General features: G+C 50.4%; 1 gene segment (V, D, J or C); it reads right to left on the bottom strand.

Moving 5' to 3' along the window:
* The window catches only part of LOC109557711 (T cell receptor beta constant 1-like), a gene marked incomplete in the record, with an annotated part of 426,686 nt that overhangs the window by 346,772 nt on the left and 60,138 nt on the right, over positions 1 to 19,776 (bottom strand).

The following is a 19,776-nucleotide window of genomic DNA, read 5'->3' as shown; positions in this document are numbered from 1 at the left end:
ATCACAAGGTGGAATCACACAGACCTTCAATACAGACACTCTGCTGAGCTCAGGGGAATACAGCCTGGGACACTGCAATCCTTAGACCCCTCTGATTAATCAGATCCAGATATTTCTAGACTTTCTTTATAAATTATTACTAATTCTAGGTAATGGAGTTACATACAGAGATTATATATATTAACCCATTTAGTTCTAAAGTTATAAAACTTTGAAATAAAAAAACCCAGCGGTCCACTACATTGGACGTTGATGTAGCTGGGCGTGATATGAGAGTGCACACTCAGTGTCACACTGCAAGCATGTGGCCCTGGGTTCCAAGGCTCCGGGTGTGAGAAGCCTGCAAGGGGCTCTCCGAATTTCAGCATGCAGGGCTTCCCTTATCTTTTTGCACAGAGAGGAGGTGGCCATGCAGCGCCGTGGATAACCACAGGTGCAGAAGTACACAGATGTCAGGGAGCAGTTGGCGGACTCCAGCGTGAGAGGGAAGTTCTCTGTGCTTGGTCTGGAGAATCTGTAGCCCTCGGGCACGGGTCCTTTCTCCATGGAGGGAGGGATAACTGAGTAATGGATCAGCCTCAGCCCGTTTCCTGGGTCTTGTCGGTACCAGTACATATAGCTAAAGCTGAGATCCTGAGTACATGTCAGTGTCGCGCTCTGTCCTCTCCTCACGACATGGAATATGGGGTCCTTAGAGACACCAGCATGGACCGCCCCTGTGGAGAAGGACGACCCATGCTGCAGTCACAGCGGACCTGCTTAGTGCTGGCACCCCCGAAGGGGACCCTGCCCCCCAGGACTAACCTGCCTGCAGGAGACAGAAGACCACACAGCCCAGGAGGCAGGGGCTCATGGCGGGGGTGGGGCAGGCTGGAGGGCCCTCTGGTGTGTGTGTGGATGAGAGGGGAGAGGGGCTCTCCAGGGAGTCCTTCTGAAATGTCACTCTCCTTGCCAGGCCCCAGAGCCAACCTATCACTCAGGGCGCCACGCCCCCTCCCCAGAGGCTCAAATCATAAGTGAACCTGAGAGAGAAGTTCACAGCCCAGAGCCCCATCCAGATCAATGGACATAAGCTGTACAAGTTGATGAAACTCTTCTGTAAAACTGATTAAATTTTGTGTGTGTTCTAGTCCAGAGATAATTCACATTGACACATGTATTACTTCTATTTATCTGCATATATCTGTAGTTTAAATCTTGTGGAAATCCTTCTGGCTTCCTGTCGCCCTGTTTAACTCATGTGTCCCAGTAGGACTTCAAGGTTCCATTTCTGCATAACTGACCACAGTCCTGAGATTGTCCCTCCACCTACCATGTTTGTCCAGGTCTCTGCTCCCAAACTCACTGCAGGCTCATCAACATTTGAGAAATCTGTTTGGTCTATTTCTAATCGAGTCACTGACAGACGGTCCGCCAGCCAAATGTGGGTGCAGCTTCTTCATGTTCCAGGAGGCCCTGCTTCCCATGTCGGTGCAGGGGAGGGAGCAAGCAGAGCCCCCTCAAGACTCTGACCCACCTCTCTTGGTGGAGAGAAGCTGGGTGCCCAAAACAAGGTGATGTATTGGCACAAAGGAATTCAGATGTAGGAGGGACTTGGAGGGAGGTGCAGACATCAGGGCAAATGAAAAATGTTCTGTTTTTATTTGAGACATTCCTCCCATGGGAATATCTCAGAAGCTCCCACACTGTGTCTAGGACTCACCTGCTCCCAAAAAGGGTCACACAGCAGAAGAACCTGGAGCCCATGTCAGCATCAGGAACCCAGGACTACTGCTAGCTGGGGCGAGGCTCCTGGGTTGAGAGGGTAAGTGCTGACCCTCCTGCTTCCCTGATTGGAGCATTTACCTATGACGTCACTGCTCTCTGTCTCTGCAGGCTGCCCTTGTCCACTGGACCCCTTGCCAGGACCCAGGGCTGGCTCCTCTATGCCCTTCCCTGTCCCGCACAGCCCCTCAGCAAAGGGTGGGTGTGAGGTGAGCACTGTCCCCATGTCCCCATATGCCCATAGCATGGCTTTTTCTTCTCTTCCTGTCACTGCCGGACACTCATCACACAGCCCTCACCAGCCACACTAATCCCTCACCCTCTTCTCCCATGCTGCTCCTGGTGACGGCCCCTGAACACATCCTGAGGCTCGAGGAACGTCCCCACTCCCCTGGGCAGTGAGGAGTCTGTGCTGGGTCCATGTGTCTGGACCACTCAGCGAGCTCAAACCTGCTCCCTGATGCAGGCATGTAGCCAAGGTTCCCCTAAGCTGCCCTCTCCAGGGTGACTCTCAACCCCTCCCAGCACACCCTGCTCACCATGGGCCCACAGTGCCTCCTAGTGGCCCATGGTCTCATGGCTCTGTGCCTTCCATCTAAAACAAGAATACAAATTCCCCACACTCCACACTTTCAACCCCTACACACACACACACACACACCCTTCATATGCTGCCTTCCCAGCATGGCTGAATTAGGGTTGATCTTCAAGTCTAGTCTTAGCCTGTGGAGGTAAAACACTGTATGATCAGACATTTCTACTAAGAAGGCAGGAATTCCTGCACCACTCCAGTGACAATAGTCAGCTAAAATGGAGTAATGCTGCTGCTGAGTCGCTTCAGTCGTGTCCGACTCTGTGCGACCCCATAGACGGCACCCATCAGGCTCCTCCGTCCCTGGGATTCTCCAGGCAAGAGTACTGAAGTGGGTTGCCAGTGCCTTCTCGGAAAATGGAGTAATTTGGGCAATACAAATAAGCGCTCCATGATCTCAAATGAAGCCAGCCTGGACACCTGTATTCCAGACCTCCTTTTGATTAAGCAGATCCATACATTTCCAGATTTCATATATAAATTTAGCATGACTCAATTCTAGCAGGTGCATTTTATGAAGAGGTTTTAGGTGTATTAACATATTTATTTCCTATTAACTTGTAAAATCTTGATATAATAAGATACCATGAAGGAAATATTTTGACTTTGAGACGATATCTCTGAGGGAAATGGTAGAAACCTGGTCCAGGATAATTGAGATGCTAAGAAAGAGAGGCAGGAAGGGAGAAAACACACACCCAGCCTGTCTCTCCTCCTGGGAATGGACTCCCAAGGGACTTCGGCTGGTTTCCAATTAACTGAGGTTGTTTTCTCTCTGATGACCCCAAGAGCTTGCTCAAACACGCCCACTTACACGTGGTTACAAAGCTCCCTGTGTCAGGAAGGGACATGACCCAGATGAGGGCAGAGCAGTGTGTCTGGAGCAGAGAGGGCAGGGGAGCTGAGGCCAAGGCAGTAAAGGAGGAAAGACCCGCCCCTCTGGTGGGCAAGAGCAGGGAGCACTTGAGAGCTAGGCTGTGGGAGAAACTTCCAGACAGACAGCAATGAGGTGCTGGGAGAGACAAGAGGGTCTAGATATATCTGATTTACTAATATTCTTCCCTTCTGGAGGTCTTAAGCTGATGAGGAAGAGTCAGAACTAGTCAGAACTAGATGCAGTCCGAACTGCATCCAGGGAGAATGCAAAGGAAAGACAGAGACTGATGGTGGACATGTGTCCCCGAGTCCCTGGGGTCAGATCCAGGCCTGTTCATATCACACATCCTGGGTCACAGTGCTGGCACGTGCTCCCAGGGCTCTGACGCCCCTGGTGCTAGGAGCCTGCACGTGGGACTCTGTCTTTTTGCACAGAGAGCAGGTGGCCGTGCAGCGCCATGGAGTAACTGCTGGCACAGAAGTACACAGATGTTTGGGAGGGGTTGGCAGACTCCAGTGTGAGAGGAAAATTCTCTTTCCTTGATCTGGACACCGTGTACCCGTCGGGCATGTCTCCTTTCTCCGTGCTGGGAGGCCCAGCTGAGTAATGGATTAGCCTCAGCCCGTGTCCTGGGTCTTGTCGGTACCAGTACATAGAGTTATGATCCAGATCCTGAGTACATGTTAGTGTCGTGCTCTGTCCTCTCCTCACGACCTGGTATCTGGGGTCCTGAGAGACACCAGCATAGACCGCCCCTGTGGAGAAGGAGGACCGATGCTGCAGTCACAGTGGACAAGCTTAGTGCCGGCACCCTGAAGGGGACCCTGCCCCCCAGGACTCACCTGCCTGCAGGAGACAGAAGACCACACAGCCCAGGAGGCAGGGGCTCATGGCGGGGGCGGGGCAGGCGGAGGGCCCTCTGCTCTGAGTGTGGATGAGAGGGAGAGGCGCGCTCCAGAGGGGTTCTCTCTGAGAGGTCACTGCCCCTGCCATACCCCAGAGCTAACCTGTCACTCAGGGGGCCACGCCCCTTCCCCCAGAGGCTCAAATCAGAAATGAACCTAAGTGAACAGTTCACATATGATCAACCTAGGCAGCATATGAAAAAGCAGAGACATTACTTTACCAACAAAGTTCCGTCTAGTCAAAGCTATGGTTTCTCCAGTAGTCATGTATGGATGTGAGAGTTGGACTATACAAAGAATTGATGCTTTTGAATTGTGGTGTTTGAGAAGACTCCTGAGAGTCACTTGGACTGTAAGGAGATCCACGCAGTCCATCCTAAAGGAAATCACTCCTGAATATTCATTGGAAGGGCTGATGCTGAAGCTCAAACTCCAACATTTTGGCCACCTGATGGGAAGAACTGACGCATTTGAAAAGACCCTGATGCTGGGCCAGATTCAAGACAGGAGGAGAAGGGGATGACAGAGGATGAAATGTTTGGATGGCATCACCATCTCAATGGATATGCGTTTGGATAAACTCTGGGAGTTGGTGATGGACAGGGAGGCTGGAGTGCTCAGGTCCAGGGGTCGCACAGAGTCAGACCAGACTGACTGGAAACTTGACTCTTCCATGGGTATTTAGCTTTATTTTTCTGGATGCTCCTAAGGGGGTGTTTTTTGGAAAAGTTAACGTGTGAATAGGTATATTTTAATAATAGAATAGATTAATATTTTATTTCATAAACAGATGACCTTCCATAATGTCGGTGGCCTTCATGAAACCAGGTGAAGAGATGAATAGATGAAAACACCGATCCTCCCCCAAGTAAGAGATAATTGTCAGCCGATGGCCTTCACACTTGACCGTTAGTTCTTCTGCTTTTGGACTTAAACATCAGCTCCCCCTCAGTCTCCAGTAGCACCAGACCCGCTTGCAGCTTTTGGACTTACCAGTCTTAACAACTATGTGAGCCGATTGCTTTAAAATACGTATGTGAGTATGTGTGTGTATGTGTGCGTGTGTGTGTGTGTTATTTATTCTTTGTGGTGGACAGTTTTATGGGGGCAAAGACCACAAGTGATGAGGACAGACTTGAGACAAATTCCTTGCTCTATAAGGAATGACATACAAGATCTGGGCAAGTCAGTTCCCCTCATGTATAAACAGGTAAAATAATTCTTACCTAGCATGATCTTTGGAAGCATAAAAACACAGCAGAGGAAGAACGTCTGGGAGATTCTATCGGATCTATCTAGGGCTGACACGCAGGCAGTCACCCTCACAGCCACTTCCTGAGCTGGGGCAGGAGTGTTTTTGTCCCAGAGGCAACTGATCATGCAGGGCTGTGTCTTGGCTGCTGGCACAGAGATACACGGCTGAGTCCGTCAGCTCCAAGGAGCTCAAGTTCAGCTCAGAGTGAAAGTCACTAAACTGTTTTCCTGAGAATCGATCCAGGAGCTGTGCTTCTCCCCTAACTTCCTGCCTGTAATACTCAACGAGGAACTCGGGGCCCTGGCCCAGGGCCTGTTGGTACCAATACACGGAGAGGTGTCCAGAGACAGGGGAGCATCCCAGGGTCCCTCGCTGTCCTCTTGCTTTAATCAGGTATCTTGGGGTTTGGGTGACTCCAGAATCCACAAGGCCTGTGGGGGAAGAAGACTGGGGCTGAGAAAGAACGTGGGAGAGAACCCGATGGTGCCTTGGATTCAGGCAGAGTCAGGCCAGGAACACGGATTCTCCACTGTGCCAAGGACCCACCTGCTGCCAGGAGACACAGAGCCACACAGCAGACGGGGCTGCAGCCCGTGGCAGGAGGGCCAGAGCTGGGAGGCGTCTCCTTGCTCAGAGCTCTGCTTCTCTGAGAGCTGGGGTTCTGGGCCTCCTTCCTCTGATTCGAGGTGAGGAAGTGACGTCACTGCTCTGATGTCACTGCCTCTGCTGGTTCCCAGGAATCTGACCTCTCATTCCAGGTCGCTAATCCAGGAACCCTGCTCTGTCCTACAAAGTCTCTTAGATGACATGTGGGCTGGACTGCTGGTCTAGGCGAGGCTGGGTTTATGCCCAACACCCTTCCCCATGTCTCCTTTGCTTTTCTCTTTAGGCAGTTTTTTCTCTTTCCTACCACCTCCCAGCTCCATACCCTTCACTTTTACTGCAACCTCAGGGCTCCCTCAGCACTTCATGGCTGAGGGAACTCATGGCTCCCAGCTGGGACTGCAAGCCTGCAAATTAGTGCCTATCCTAGTAAGGCTTCTAGAGATAAGAACACCAAATAAAGCTTTCTCTTAAGCCTCCTGGTCCCAGGCACTAGCTCTGTCTGCTTGCTCTGCCCCAGAAACTTCTGGAGTACGGCAGTTCCATAGCATCCCCATATGGCCTATGCATGGAAACCAAGATTGTCTGCCCAGATTTAATAGTCATGGGATGTGTTCATATCAGAAAATATTTCACTGTTTGCCGAAAGAACTGTGTCTTTGTTTGCTTTGTTTTTCTAAAAAACACATACAAGATTAGAAGCACAAACACATAAACCAGCCTGCCATGGCTAATTTATACTTTTGTATTTCAAGAGAAAAGAAATGTGCTCATGCAGGAAATATTTAATACTTGACTTTTAGAAGATTTTCATGAGAGAGATGCTACAAACTTGGGTTAGTTTTTGTCGGTGGTGTTGTGGTTCAGTTGCTAACTCAAGTCCAACTCATTGAAACCCCATGCATTGCAACGTACCAAGCTCCCTTGTTCTTCACTCTCTCCCACAGATTGCTCAAATTCATGTCTGTTGAGTTGGTGATGGTATATAACCACCTCTTTCTCTGCCACCCCCTTCTCGTCTTGATTTCAGTGTCTCCCAGCATCAGGGTGTAGGCTATTTAGATGCTAAAGACAGGCAATGGTGGAGAATACATACACACACAGCTTGTCTCTCCTCCTCAGGGAGGACCAAGGAATTTTGGATGATTAATAATTAACTGAGGTTGCATTCTCTTTGAGGACCCCAAAGGACCTACTCAAACACGCCCACTTAGAGATCATTAGAAGGTGATGGGCAAGGACATGACCAGATGAGGGAGGAGCAGGGTGGGAACGAGGGCCAGGAAGGTGGGAGAGAAAGGCCCACATCTGGGGAAGTTGGACAAGAGCAGAGACCACTCAAGGGCCAGCCTTGGGGAGAACCTTCCATAGTGACAGGCATGCGGTGCCCGGGGAGAGACAAGAGGGTCTAGATGTATCTGATTTCCCGACATCATTCCCTCCTGGAGGCCTCATGTTCAGACTGATGACTAGCAGTCAGAGCTGAGAAGCATCTTTAGGCTCACGTGGCAGCTAGAGTGAAAAGACAGAGAGTGAGGGTGGACACATGTCCACGAGGCCCTGTTGTCAGGTCCGTGCCAGGAAGATCAAACATCGCTGGCTATGCTGCCAGTATGTGTCTGTGGGCTCCGAGTGTCCAGGTGCTAGGAGCCTGCAAGGGGCTCCCCAGGATCCAGGCTGCAGGGCCCTCATCTGCTTTTTTGCATAGAAAGCAGGTGGCCGTGCAGCACCGTGGAGTAACTGCTGGCACAGAAGTACACAGATGTCTGGGAGCGGTTGGCAGACTTCAGTGTGAGAGGAAAGTTCTCTGTGTTTGATCTGGAGACACTGTACCCGTCGGGCACGTCTCCTGGCTCGCTAGAGCGCACACCAGCTGAGTAATAGATCAGCCTCAGCCCGTGTCCCAGGTCTTGTCGGTACCAGTACATGCGGTTATGACCCAGATCCTGAGTACATGTCAGTGTCGCGCTCTGTCCTCTCCTCACGACCTGGAATCTGGGGTCCTGAGTGACTCCAGCATGGACTGCCCCTGTGGAGAAGGAGGACCGATGCTGCAGTCACAGCAGACAGGCTTAGTGCTGGCACCCCGAAGGGGACCCTGCCCCCCAGGACTCACCTGCCTGCAGGAGACAAAAGACCACACAGGCCAGGAGGCAGGGGTTCATGGCGGGGGCGGGGGCGTGGCAGGCGGAGGGCCCTCTGTTCTGAGTGTGGATGAGAGGGGAGAGGGGCTCTCCAGGCAGGCCTTCTGAGATGTCACTCTCCCTGCCAGGCCCCAGGGAAAACCTGTCACTCAGGGGCCACGCCTCTTCCCCCAGTGGCTCAAATCAGAAATGAACCTGAGTGAAGAGTTCACAGCTCGGAGACCCATCCAGATCAGTGGACTTGAGCCTTATGAGTTGTTGTGTCCTTTCTATAAACAGTTTAAAACTGTAAGTGTGTGGTATTCCAGAGATAATTCTTCATTCCTTAGTATGTGATGTTATATGCAGATTTCTAACTGCAGGGTTGGAGGGTTACTCAGTGCTCCTAAATAGCACATTGTTCAAGAGTCAGCTACAATCCATACATCAGTAAAGTTGATTTTAACATGCCTGAGGGGGGGATGTATGTTACATGCTCTGGCTAATTTCCTGCACTAAATCATCAGGCAGAACGATTTTCACCCCTGTGATTTCTAAAGGCCTCAGCTGGAGGCAAAATGTGTCCATCTCTATCTTTGCATCTAAGAAACGGTGGAAGAGGCTGTCAGAGATTAGCAAAGGGACTCAGGAAATCCAGAGTCCTGTTATGTGCCAGGGACTTCATGCTTCCTAGGCAAGCCTGGAAGTTGTTGGGATGACTAATTTAATGTGTCACCTTGACTAGGCCACAGATATTTAGTTCCACATTGTTCTGAATGTCCCTGTGAGGATGTGTTGGTGAGAGATAAATATGTGAAAGTTATCAATAGATTTTAAAATCAGATTAGATGAACATCTTTATTGGTAAGGCAGATGAACTTCCATAATGTAGTAGGTCTCATGCAAAGAGATGAGGAAATGAACAGAACAAAAACCCTAAACCTCTCCTGGGTAGGAGAGAAGTATGCAGCTGATGGCCTTCACTAGACTATCACTTCTTCCTGCCTAACAGCCTTTGAACTTAAACATCAGCTCTTCTTAGGTCTCTAATAACATGAACCCAGCGTCTAGACCTTAGACTTATCACTATTAACAACTATGGGAGTCAAATCCTTTAAACGATATATATATACATATATATATATATGTTTGTTTGTTTTATGGGAGAATCATAATGGGGCCGAGGATCACAGTGACAAGGACAGACATGAGTCTGATTTCTTGTTCTGATATTTATCTGATTCCTTGTTCTGATATTTGTGAAGTATGAGATCTGGGCAAGGCACTCCCCCTCAGATGTGTAAAAAGTTAAAATAATACTTACCTTGTATGATCTTTGGGAGTATTAAAAAATATCAAGACATGAATGTCTGGGAAAGGCTGTCTGCTCTACCAGGATTAGGCCTGGCTGGCTGGCTGGCAGTCGATACCCTCACACCACTTTGTGAGCTGGGGCAGGATGTTTTTGTTCCAGAGGCACCAGATCACGCAGGCCTGTGTCTTGGCTGCTGGCACATAGATACACGGCGGAGTCTTTCGGCTCCAAGGAGCTCAAGCTTAGTTCAGAGCTAGAGTCACTGAACTGTTGACCTGAGAATCGCCCTGATAGGTTTGCTTCTCCTCTCACATTCTGTTGAAATACAGAACAAGGAACTGGGGGCCCTGGCCCAGGGTCTGTTGGTACCAGTACACACAGAGGTGTCCAGATTCAGGGGAACATCTCAGAGTCAATTGCTGCTCTCTTGATTTGATCAGGTATTCGGGGTCTGGGTGATTTCAGAATCCACTAGGCCTGCAGGGAGGAGACAAGGAAGCTGAGGGCAGAGCACAGGGAAGCCTCCTGCTGCAGCCCTCATCGCCAGGCTTCTATCTCAGGGACGCAAAGACATCTCAGAAGCTCCCACACTGTCCAGGACTCACCTGCTCCCAGGAGGCAGAGAATCACACAGCAGAGGAGCCTGGAGCCCATGGCAGCATCAGGAACCCAAGACCACTGCTGGCTGGGGATGAGGCTCCTGGGTGATTGGTGCAGAGTGCTAACCCTCCTGCTTTCCTGATTGGAGCATTTGCCTATGATGTCACTGCTCTGTGCCTCTGCAGGCTGCCCTGTCCCCTGGGCCCCTTGCCAGGACCAAAGGTGAGCCCTCTATACCCTTCCTGCCCTTCACAGCCCCTGAGCAAGGGGTGGGTGTGAAGGGTCCACCATCCCCATGTCCCCAGTGCCCACAGCATACCTTGTCCTCTGCCAGCCCCTGCCTGACACGCAGCCGGGCACTCACCTGGCCGGCAATCACCAGGAAACCAGCTGACAATCACCCAGCCCCCACCAGCCACCCCAAACACTTCCCTTCCACTTCCCTTGCAGCTCCTGGAGACCGTCTCCTGGGCACATCTTGAGGATCCAGGCACATTCCCACTTTCCTGGGCAGTAAGGAGTCTGTCCTGGTTCCAAGTGTCCTGGAACCTCAGGAACTTGGGGAACTGAAACCTGCTTTCTCCTTCAGGCATGTAGCCAAGTTTCCTTAAAGTTGCCCTCCCCAGGGTGACTCTCCACCCCTCCCAGGACCCCCTGCTTACTGTGGGCCCACAGCGCCTCCTAGTGGCCAATGGTCCACAGTCTCATGGATCTGTGCCTTCTGCCAAAGCAAGAAATGTAAATACCCCACAGCCTGAACACACTCACACACACACACACACACACACACACACACACTTGTTCTACTGTCTTCCCAAGCTGGCTAACTTAAGATTGATCTGCAAATTCCCTCTTAGGCTCAGGAGGTAGAAGCCTGTAGAAACCAACATTTCCATTAAGAAGACAATAATTGCACTGACAGTAGTATGCTAAGGGGAATCACACAGACCTTCAATACAGACACTGCTGAGCTCAGGTGAACACAGCCTGGAGCACTGCATTCCGTAGACCCCTCTGATTAATCATGTCCACATATTTCTAGATTTTCTATATAAATTAAGTATTACCAATTCTAGGTAATGGATTTATATACCGAGTTTATATATATATATATACACATATATATATTACCCATTTATTTTTAAGTTATAAAACTTTGAATTAAAATAACCAACTGTCCACTACATTTAACGTCGATGTAGCTGGGCGTGATATGAGACTGCACACTCAGTGTCACACTGCAGGCATGTGGCCCTGGGTTCCAAGGTTCCGGGTGTGAGAAGCCTGCAAGGGGCTCTCCTCCTTCCAGGCTGCAAGCCTTCCCTTATCTTTTTGCACTGACTGAGGTGGCCGTGCAGCGCCGTGGAGTAACTGCTGGCACAGAAGTACACAGATGTCTGGGAGTGGTTGGCAGACTCCAGCGTGAGAGGGCAGTTCTCTGTGCTTGGTCTGGAGACTCTGTACCCGTCGGGCACGTCTCCCTGAACCATGGTGGGAGGCCCAGCTGAGTAATGGATCAGCCTCAGCCCACGTCCCAGGTCTTGTCCGTACCAGTACACAGAGTTATGATCCAGATCCTAGGTACATCTCATTGGCACCCTCTGTCCTCTCCTCACCACCTGGAATCTGGGGTACTGAGTGACACCAGCATGAAATACCCCTGTGGAGAAGGAGGACTGATGCTGCAGTCACAGCAGACAGGCTTAGTGCTGGCACCCCAAAGGGGACCCTGCCCCCCAGGACTCACCTGCCTGCAGGAGACAGAAGACCACACAGCCCGGGAGGCAGGGGCTCATGGCGGGGCGGGGCAGGCGGAGGGTCCTCTGGAGTGTGTGTGGATGAGAGGGGAGAAGGGCTCTCCAGGGAGTCCTTCTGAGATGTCACGGTCCCTGCCAGGCCCTGGAGCCCATCTGTCACTCAGGGGACCACGCGCCTTCACCTGGAGGCTCAAATCAGAAATGAACCTGAGTGAACAGTTCACAACCCAGAGCCCTTCCAGCACAAGGGACATAAGCCTCACGAGTTGTAACCTTTCTGTAAATGTTAAAGGTTTTTCTATAAATGCTAAACTGATTAAATGCTTTGTATGTTTTAGTCCAGAGATAATTCTTCATTAACATGTATATTACTTGTATTTATCTACATATTTCTGCAGTTTTGAATCCTGGGGAATCCTTCTCACATCGTCCTGCCCTTTATGATATGTGTCCCAAGAGCACTTCAAGGCTCCATTTCCGCAACATTGCCCACAGTCCTGAGCCTGTCCCTCCACTTACCGTGTTTCTCCAGGTCTCTGCTCCCAACCTCATCGCAGGCTCATCAACATTTGAGGAATTCTTTGGCCTGTTTCTAATCAATTCACTGACAGACAGTCCACCGATCAAATGCGGGTACAGCTCCTTCATGTTCACAGCAGCCCGTGTTTCCCCTGTTGGGGAAAGGGAGCAAGCAGAGGCCCCTCAGGCCAGTGACCCACTTTTCTGGGTGGAGATAAGCTGGGTGCCCGGCACAGGATGATGTATTGGCACAAAGGAATATAGACTTAAGACGGACATGGAAGGAGGTGCAGACTCCAAGGTAATGAAAATTGCTGTTTTCATTTGAGACACCCTCCAATGGGAATACTTCCTTGTGAAGTGTGGCTGCCATTCAGTGAGTAGCAATTCATATCATAGAGCCCCAAATTGTATCTTGTTACACACAACACAACGTGTATATGTAATTTGCTCTGTACAGAGACAGTTCCATGAGCGAAGTACCACGGATGTTGAGAGCAGACTTGAGCTGAAATCCTAGCTATAACAGTTACGAAGTATGAGATCTGGGCAACTCACAATCCCTTAGATGTACAAACAGTTAAAATAATATTTATTTTGATGACCTTTGTGAGCATTAAAACGTATCAAGAAGTGAATGTCTGGGAAAATCTATGACTCTACCAGAGACTGGGCTTGGCAGGCTGGCAGCTGACACATGGGCACCACTTCCTGAGCTGGGGCAGGAATGTTTTTGTCCCAGAGGCGCCTGATCATGCGGGGCTGTGTCTTGGCTGCTGGCACAGAGATACATGGCTGAGTCTGTCACCTCCAAGGAGGTCAAGCTCAGCTCAGAGCGAGAGTCACTGAACTATTTTCCTGAGAATCGATGTGGTATGTTTCCTTTTTGATACACTTTCCCCTCATAATACTGAACAAGGAAGGAACTGGGAGCCCTGGCCCTGGGCCTGCTGATACCAGTACACAAATCAGTATCCAGATTTAAGAGAACATCTCAGAGTCACTTGCTGTTTTCTTGATTTGATCAGGTATTTGGGGGTCTGGGTGACTTCAGAATCCACCAGGCCTGTTGGGAAGGAGACAGAAGGAAGCTGAGGGCAGAGCACAGGGGAAGCCTCCTGCTGCAGTCCTCATCGCCAGGCTTCTATCTCAGGGAGGCAAAGCCATCTCAGAAGCTCCCACACTGTGTCCAGGACTCACCTGCTCCCAGGAGCAAGAGAGTCACACAGCAGATGAACCTGGAGCCCATGGCAGCATCAGGAACCCAGGACTGCTGCTGGCTGGGGGCAGTACTTGTGGGGTGAGTGGTGTAAAGTGTAGACTCTCCATTTCTCTAATTGGAGCATTTGCCTATGACCTCACTGCTCTGTGTCTCTGCAGGCTGCCCTTGTCCCCTGGACCCCTTGGCAGGACCCAGGGCTGGCTCCTCTATGCATTTCCCTCTCCTGACACCCCTCAGCAAAGGGTGGGTGTGAGGTGAGTTCCGTCCCCTGGTCCATGTGCCCACAACATGTCTTATTCTGCTCTGTCTGACCCTGCCAGACACTCATCACCTAGCCCTCATCAGATACCCCAACCTCTCACATTCCCTTCCCATGCTGCTCCAGGAGACGGCCCCCTGGGCACATCCTGAAGCTCCAGGTAGGTACCCAGTCCCCTGGGCAGTGAGGAGTCTGTGCTGGCTGTATGTGCCCCGGGACTATTCAGGGATCTGAAACCTGCTCCCAGATGCAAGCATGTAGCCAAGGTTCCCTTAAGCTTCCTTCTCCAGGGTGACTCTCAACCCTGCCCAGGGCACCCTGCTTACAGTGGAGACACAGTGCCTCCTCGTGGTTGAAGATCCAGTCTCATGGATTTGTAGCCTCTGTTTAAACAAGGGTACAAAAATCCCACACCCGGAATACATGCACAACCACACACAATAACACACACACACACACACACACACACACACACACACACATCTGTTCTACTGCCTTCCTAGCCTGGCTGATTAGGGTTGATCTTCAAATCCACTCTTAGCCTCTGGAGGCAGAAGACTGTATGATATTTCCATTTTACTAAAAAGGAAATAGTTCCTTCACTGCTACAATGATGGTAGTTAGCTATAGATGGAAATATATGATCATAAAATAAATACTCAGAGGATCTCAAGTGAATTAGCCTGCAAACATGTATTTAAAACTACTTCTGATTATTCAGAGGCATATATTTTCAGAGTTCCTATTTAAATTAAGCATTATCAAATTCTAGATCATACTTTTTCTAAAGACGTTTTATAAATGTGGACTCAATTATTTCTGCACTTATAAAGTCATGATATAATGGGGGCGATGTAGGATATATTTTGACTCTCAGAAGATTTTGATAAAGACGCTAGGTGGTGCCAACCTGGCATATGTTAGGTGAGATGCTAAGGATGTTGGGGGGCAGAGGGATGCGTGTCGAGAACACACAAAGTCAGTCTTTCCTCCTTCAGATGGGCTCACTTGAGTTTTTGGATGATTTATAATTAACTAAAGTTTGTTTCTCTTCAATGACTCCATACATCTTGCTGAAAACAGACCACATGGAGTGGCCACTTTAAAAGCCTCCCTGTGACTTGGAAATGGACCTGACCCAGATGAGGGAGGAGCTTGTGGCTGTGGTAGAGAGGGCCAGGGAGCTGATGCAGGGAGGTGCAGAGAGGAATGTCCTGCCTGCCTGGGAAAGGTGGACAAGAGCCGAGACCAGGTGAGAGCCAGGCTGGGGGAGCACCTCCAGAAAGGCAGAAATGAGCTGCCCAAGGTGAGACAAGAGTGTCTAGATGTAACTAATTTACCAACAACCTTCCTCCTAGGTCTCAGGCTCAGGTGATGACTAGGAATCTGAGCTGGAGAAGCATCTTCCTGGTTCACAGGGAGGATGCAGAGGAAAGACAGAGATCAATGGAGGACACATGGCCCCGAGGCCCGGGAGTGAGGCTCAGGCCAACCTAGTCCACACACCCAGGGTCGCACTGCAGACACATGGTCTGCAAAGCCTTGAGGCTCCCGGTGCTGGGAGCCTGCATGGGGCCCTCATCTGTCTTATTGCCCAGAGAGGAGGTGGCCATGCAGCACCGTGGAGTAACTGCTGGTGCAGAAGTACACAGATGTCTGGGAGCAGTTGGCGGACTCCAGCATGAGAGGGAAGTTCTCTGTGCTTGATCTGGAGACGCTGTACCCGTTGGGCACATCTCCTTCCTCTGTGGTGGGAGGGCCATCTGAGTAATGGATCAGCCTCAGCCTGGGTCCCAAGTCTTGATGGTACCAGTACATATAGCTATGACCCAGAACAAAGTTGCTCAGTCGTGTCCGACTCTTTGCAACCACATAGACCGTAGCCTGCCACATTCCTCCGTTCATGGGATTTTCCAGTCAAGAGTACTGGAGTGGGTTGCCATTTACTTCTCCAGAGGACCTTCCTGACCCATGGATTGAACCTGGGTCTCCGACATTGTAGGCAGATGCTTTACCATCTGAGCCACCCGTAAAGTCCTGAGTACATTTCAGTGTCGTGCTCTGTCCTGTCCTCACCACCTGGAATCTGGGGTCTTGAGTGACACCAGCATGGACCGCCCCTGTGGAAGGAGGATTAATGCTGCAGTCACAGTGGACAGGCTTAGTGCTGAGACCCCAAAGGGGACCCTGCCCCCCAGGACTCACCTGCCTGCAGGAGACAGAAGACCACACAGCCCAGGAGGCAGGGGCTCATGGCGGGGGCGGGGCAGGCGGAGGGCCCTCTGGTCTGAGTGTGGATGAGAGGGGAGAGAGGCTCTCCAGGGAGGCCTTCTGAGATGTCACTGTCCCTGCCAGTCCCCAGAAACAACCTGACACTCAGGGGACCATGCCCCTTCCCCCGGAGGCTCAAATCAGACATGAACCTAAGTGAACAGTTCACAACAGGGAGACCCGTCCGGCTCAATGGGCATCAGCCTCACAAGTTGTTGTAATCTTTCTGTAAACAGTTTGCAACTTATGGACTTTGTCTAGAGATAGTTCTTCATTCATACATATATTACTTTTTCCTGCATATCTCTGTAATATTGAATCTCAAGAAAATCTTTTGGGCTTCCTGCTGCCCTTTATGACTCATGAATCCCAAATACGCCTTCAAGTGTCTAAGTGTTAGTGTTAGTTGCTCAGTCATGTGTGGCTCTTAGCAACACGTGGACTGTAGCGCACCAGGCCCCTCTCTCCATGGGATTCTCCAAGCAAGAATACTGGAGTGGGTTGCCATTTCCTCCTACAAGGGATATTCCAAACTCAGGGATCGAACTCAAGTCTCTTACATCTCCCTCATTGGCAGGCGGGATCTTTACCACTAGCGCCACCTGGGAAAGTGTCTGTTTCTACTTTCGTTAATTAACCACAGTCCTGTTGGTGTCCTTCTACTTGCAATGGTTCTTTTGGCATCTCATTCCCCAACCACAGGTCAGACTTATCCACGCTTGAGGAATCCTTTGGCTCTATTTCTTATCAATTCGCCAACAGACGGGTCACCTGCCAGATGCATCTACATTCCCATCCTGTTCACTGGACACAGGGCTTGCAGTTTCTGGAATGGGAGGGGGAGCAGCAAGCGGAACCACCTCAAGCTTGGGACTCGCCTTTCTTTGTGGAGAGAAGCCAGTTGCCCAGCACCATGGATGACTTGGGCTTGTCTCAGAGTGTGAGAGTGGTAAGGAACCTGCCTGCCAATGCAGGAGACATAAGACAGGCAGTTTTGATCCCTGGGTTGGGAAGATCCCCTGGAGGAGGACATGGCTACCCACTCCACTATTGTTGCCTGGAGAATCCCATGGACAGAGGAGCCTGACTGGCTACATCCGTGGGGTCACAAAGAGTCAAACACGACTGAAGCGACTAAGTACTAACACACACACAAGCAGATGACAAAGGAACGTATATGTGGGAGGGATTCAGGGAGAGGTGGCAGACTCTAGGTTAAAGGAAAAGTGCTCTGATTTTAGGTGAGACATCCATTCCATGGGAATGCTTCCTTGTGAAGTGGGGATTGCATTAATTGAGTAACAAATATCACAGAGCTCCTCAAACTCTTATCTTGTTGTGCATCATCCCACACATAGAAGCCCCCACACATGCTGCAGTGCTCTGCTCTCTGCAGATTCTCAGTGGTATTTGAAACCAGGGACCCTAAAAATTATGTAGCTTTTTGGTTACATGATTGTGGACCTGTGGTGATCTCCTGATGTGCTGGTTTCCCCGGAGCACGACCACACGTCACAGGCCTGGGTGATGCATCATTCCGGGCAGGGGTCAGTTGGGGGGGTGGTGAGGACCACAGGTGGTAAGGTCGGACTCGAGTAGCATCCCTTGCTCTAACAGTGAATTAATATAAGATCTGGACAGGCCACTTCCCCTAAGATAAACAAGCAGATAAAATAAGGCTTATCTTGCAAAATCATTGTGAGCATTAAAACATATCAGGAAATAATGTCTGGGAAAGACTGTCTACTCTACCAGCAGCTGGGTCACGCTGGCTGGCAGTCAACGCCCTACAACCACTTCCTGAGCTGGGACAGGAGTGTTTTTGTATCAGAGGCACCTGATGATGCAGGGCTGTGTCCTGGCTGCTGGCACAGAGATACACGGCTGAGTCTGTCAGCTCCAAGGAGCTCAGGTTAATCTGAGAGCGAGAGTCACTGAACTGTTCACCTGAGAATCGATCAGGCATGTTTCCTTTTGTACGCACTTTCCCATCAAAATACTGAACAAGGAACTGGGGGCCCTGGCCCAGGGCCTATTGGTACCAGGATACATAGCGGTGTCCAGATTCAGGGGAACATCTCAGAATCACTTGCTGCTTTCTTGATTTGATCAAGTATTTGGGGGTCTGGGTGACTTCAGAATCCACCAGGCCTGTTGGGAAGGAGACAGAAGGAAGCTGAGGGCAGAGCACAGGGGAATCCTCCTGCTGCAGCCCTCATCGCCAGGCTTCTATCTCAGGGAGGCAAAGACATCTCAGAAGCTCCCACACTGTGTGCAGGACTCACCTGCTCCCAGGAGGCAGAGAGTCACACAGCAGAGGAGCCTGGAGCCCATGGCAGCATCAGGACCCAGGACTGCTGCTGGCTGGGGGCGGGACACCTGAGATGAGGGGGTAAGTGGTGACCCTCCTGTTCCCTGATTGGAGCATTTGCCTATGACGTCACTGCTCTGTGTCTCTGCCTGCTGCCCTTATCCCCTGGACCCCTTGGCAGGACCCAGGGCTGGCTCCTCTGTGCCCTCCCCTGTCCTGACCGCCCCTCAGCAAGGATAGGTGTGAGGGGAGCTTCGTCCCCTGGTCCCATGTGCCTACACACTCTTGTTCTGCTCTGTCTGACCCTGCCTGACACTCATCACCCAGCCCTCACCAGATGCCCCAACTTCTCACCCTCCCCTTCCCATGCTGCTCCACAGATGGCCCCCTGGGCACATCCTGAGGCTCCAGGCAGGACCCCTCTTCCCTGAGCAGAGAGGAGTCTGTGCTGGCTCGATGTGTCCCAGGACCACTCAGGGAACGCAAACCTGCTCCCAGGTGCAGACATGTAGCCAAGGTTCCCTTAAGCTGCCCTCCCCAGGTGAGTCTCAACCCCTCCCAGGGCACTCTGCTTACCATGGAAACACAGTGCCTCCTAGTGGCCGAAGGTCCATGGTCTCATGGATTCGCAGCCTCTGAAGCAAGGTTTCAAAAATTCCACACAATGAACACACACACACACACACACACACACATATCTGTTCTACTGCCTTCCTAGCCTGGCTGATTAGGGTTGATTTTCAAATCCACTCTTCACCACTGGAGGTAGAAGACTGTATGATCTGACCGTTTTCCTAACAAGGAAATCATTGCTTCACCACTACAGTGATGGTAGTTAGTTAAAGATGAAAATGTATGTCATAAAATAAATGCTCAGAGGATCTCAAGTGAATCTGCCTGCAAACATGTCTTCATAACTACTTCTGATTAATCAGAGGCATATATTTTCAGATTTCCTATTTAGATAAGCATTACCAAATTCTAGAGAATACGTTCTTTTTATAACAAAGTTTTATAAATGTGGACTCAATTATTTCTGCTCTTATAAAAGCATGATATAATGGGGTGATGCAGGATATATTTTGACTGTGAGAAGATTTTGAAGAGGGATCCAGGTGGTACCAACCTAGCCTAGGTTAGGTGAGATGCTAAGGATGTTGGGGGGCAGGAGGGTCGAGAACACACAAAGACAATCTGTCCTTCAGATGGGCTCACATGAGTTTTTGATGATTTATAATTAACTAAAGTTTGTTTCTCTTCGATGACTCCTTACATCTTGCTGAAAACAGACCACATGGAGTGGCCCCTTTAAAAGCCTCCCTGTGACTTGGAAATGGTCCTGACCCAGATGAGGGAGGAGTTTGTGGCTGTGGTAAGGAGGGCAAGGGAGATGATGCAGGGAG

This window comes from Bos indicus, chromosome 4 (assembly GCF_029378745.1).
Source record: "Bos indicus isolate NIAB-ARS_2022 breed Sahiwal x Tharparkar chromosome 4, NIAB-ARS_B.indTharparkar_mat_pri_1.0, whole genome shotgun sequence".
Classification (NCBI taxonomy): Eukaryota; Metazoa; Chordata; class Mammalia; order Artiodactyla; family Bovidae; genus Bos; species Bos indicus.
Note: the sequence above shows the minus strand (reverse complement) of the source record. Positions and strands in the feature narration are given on the sequence as shown.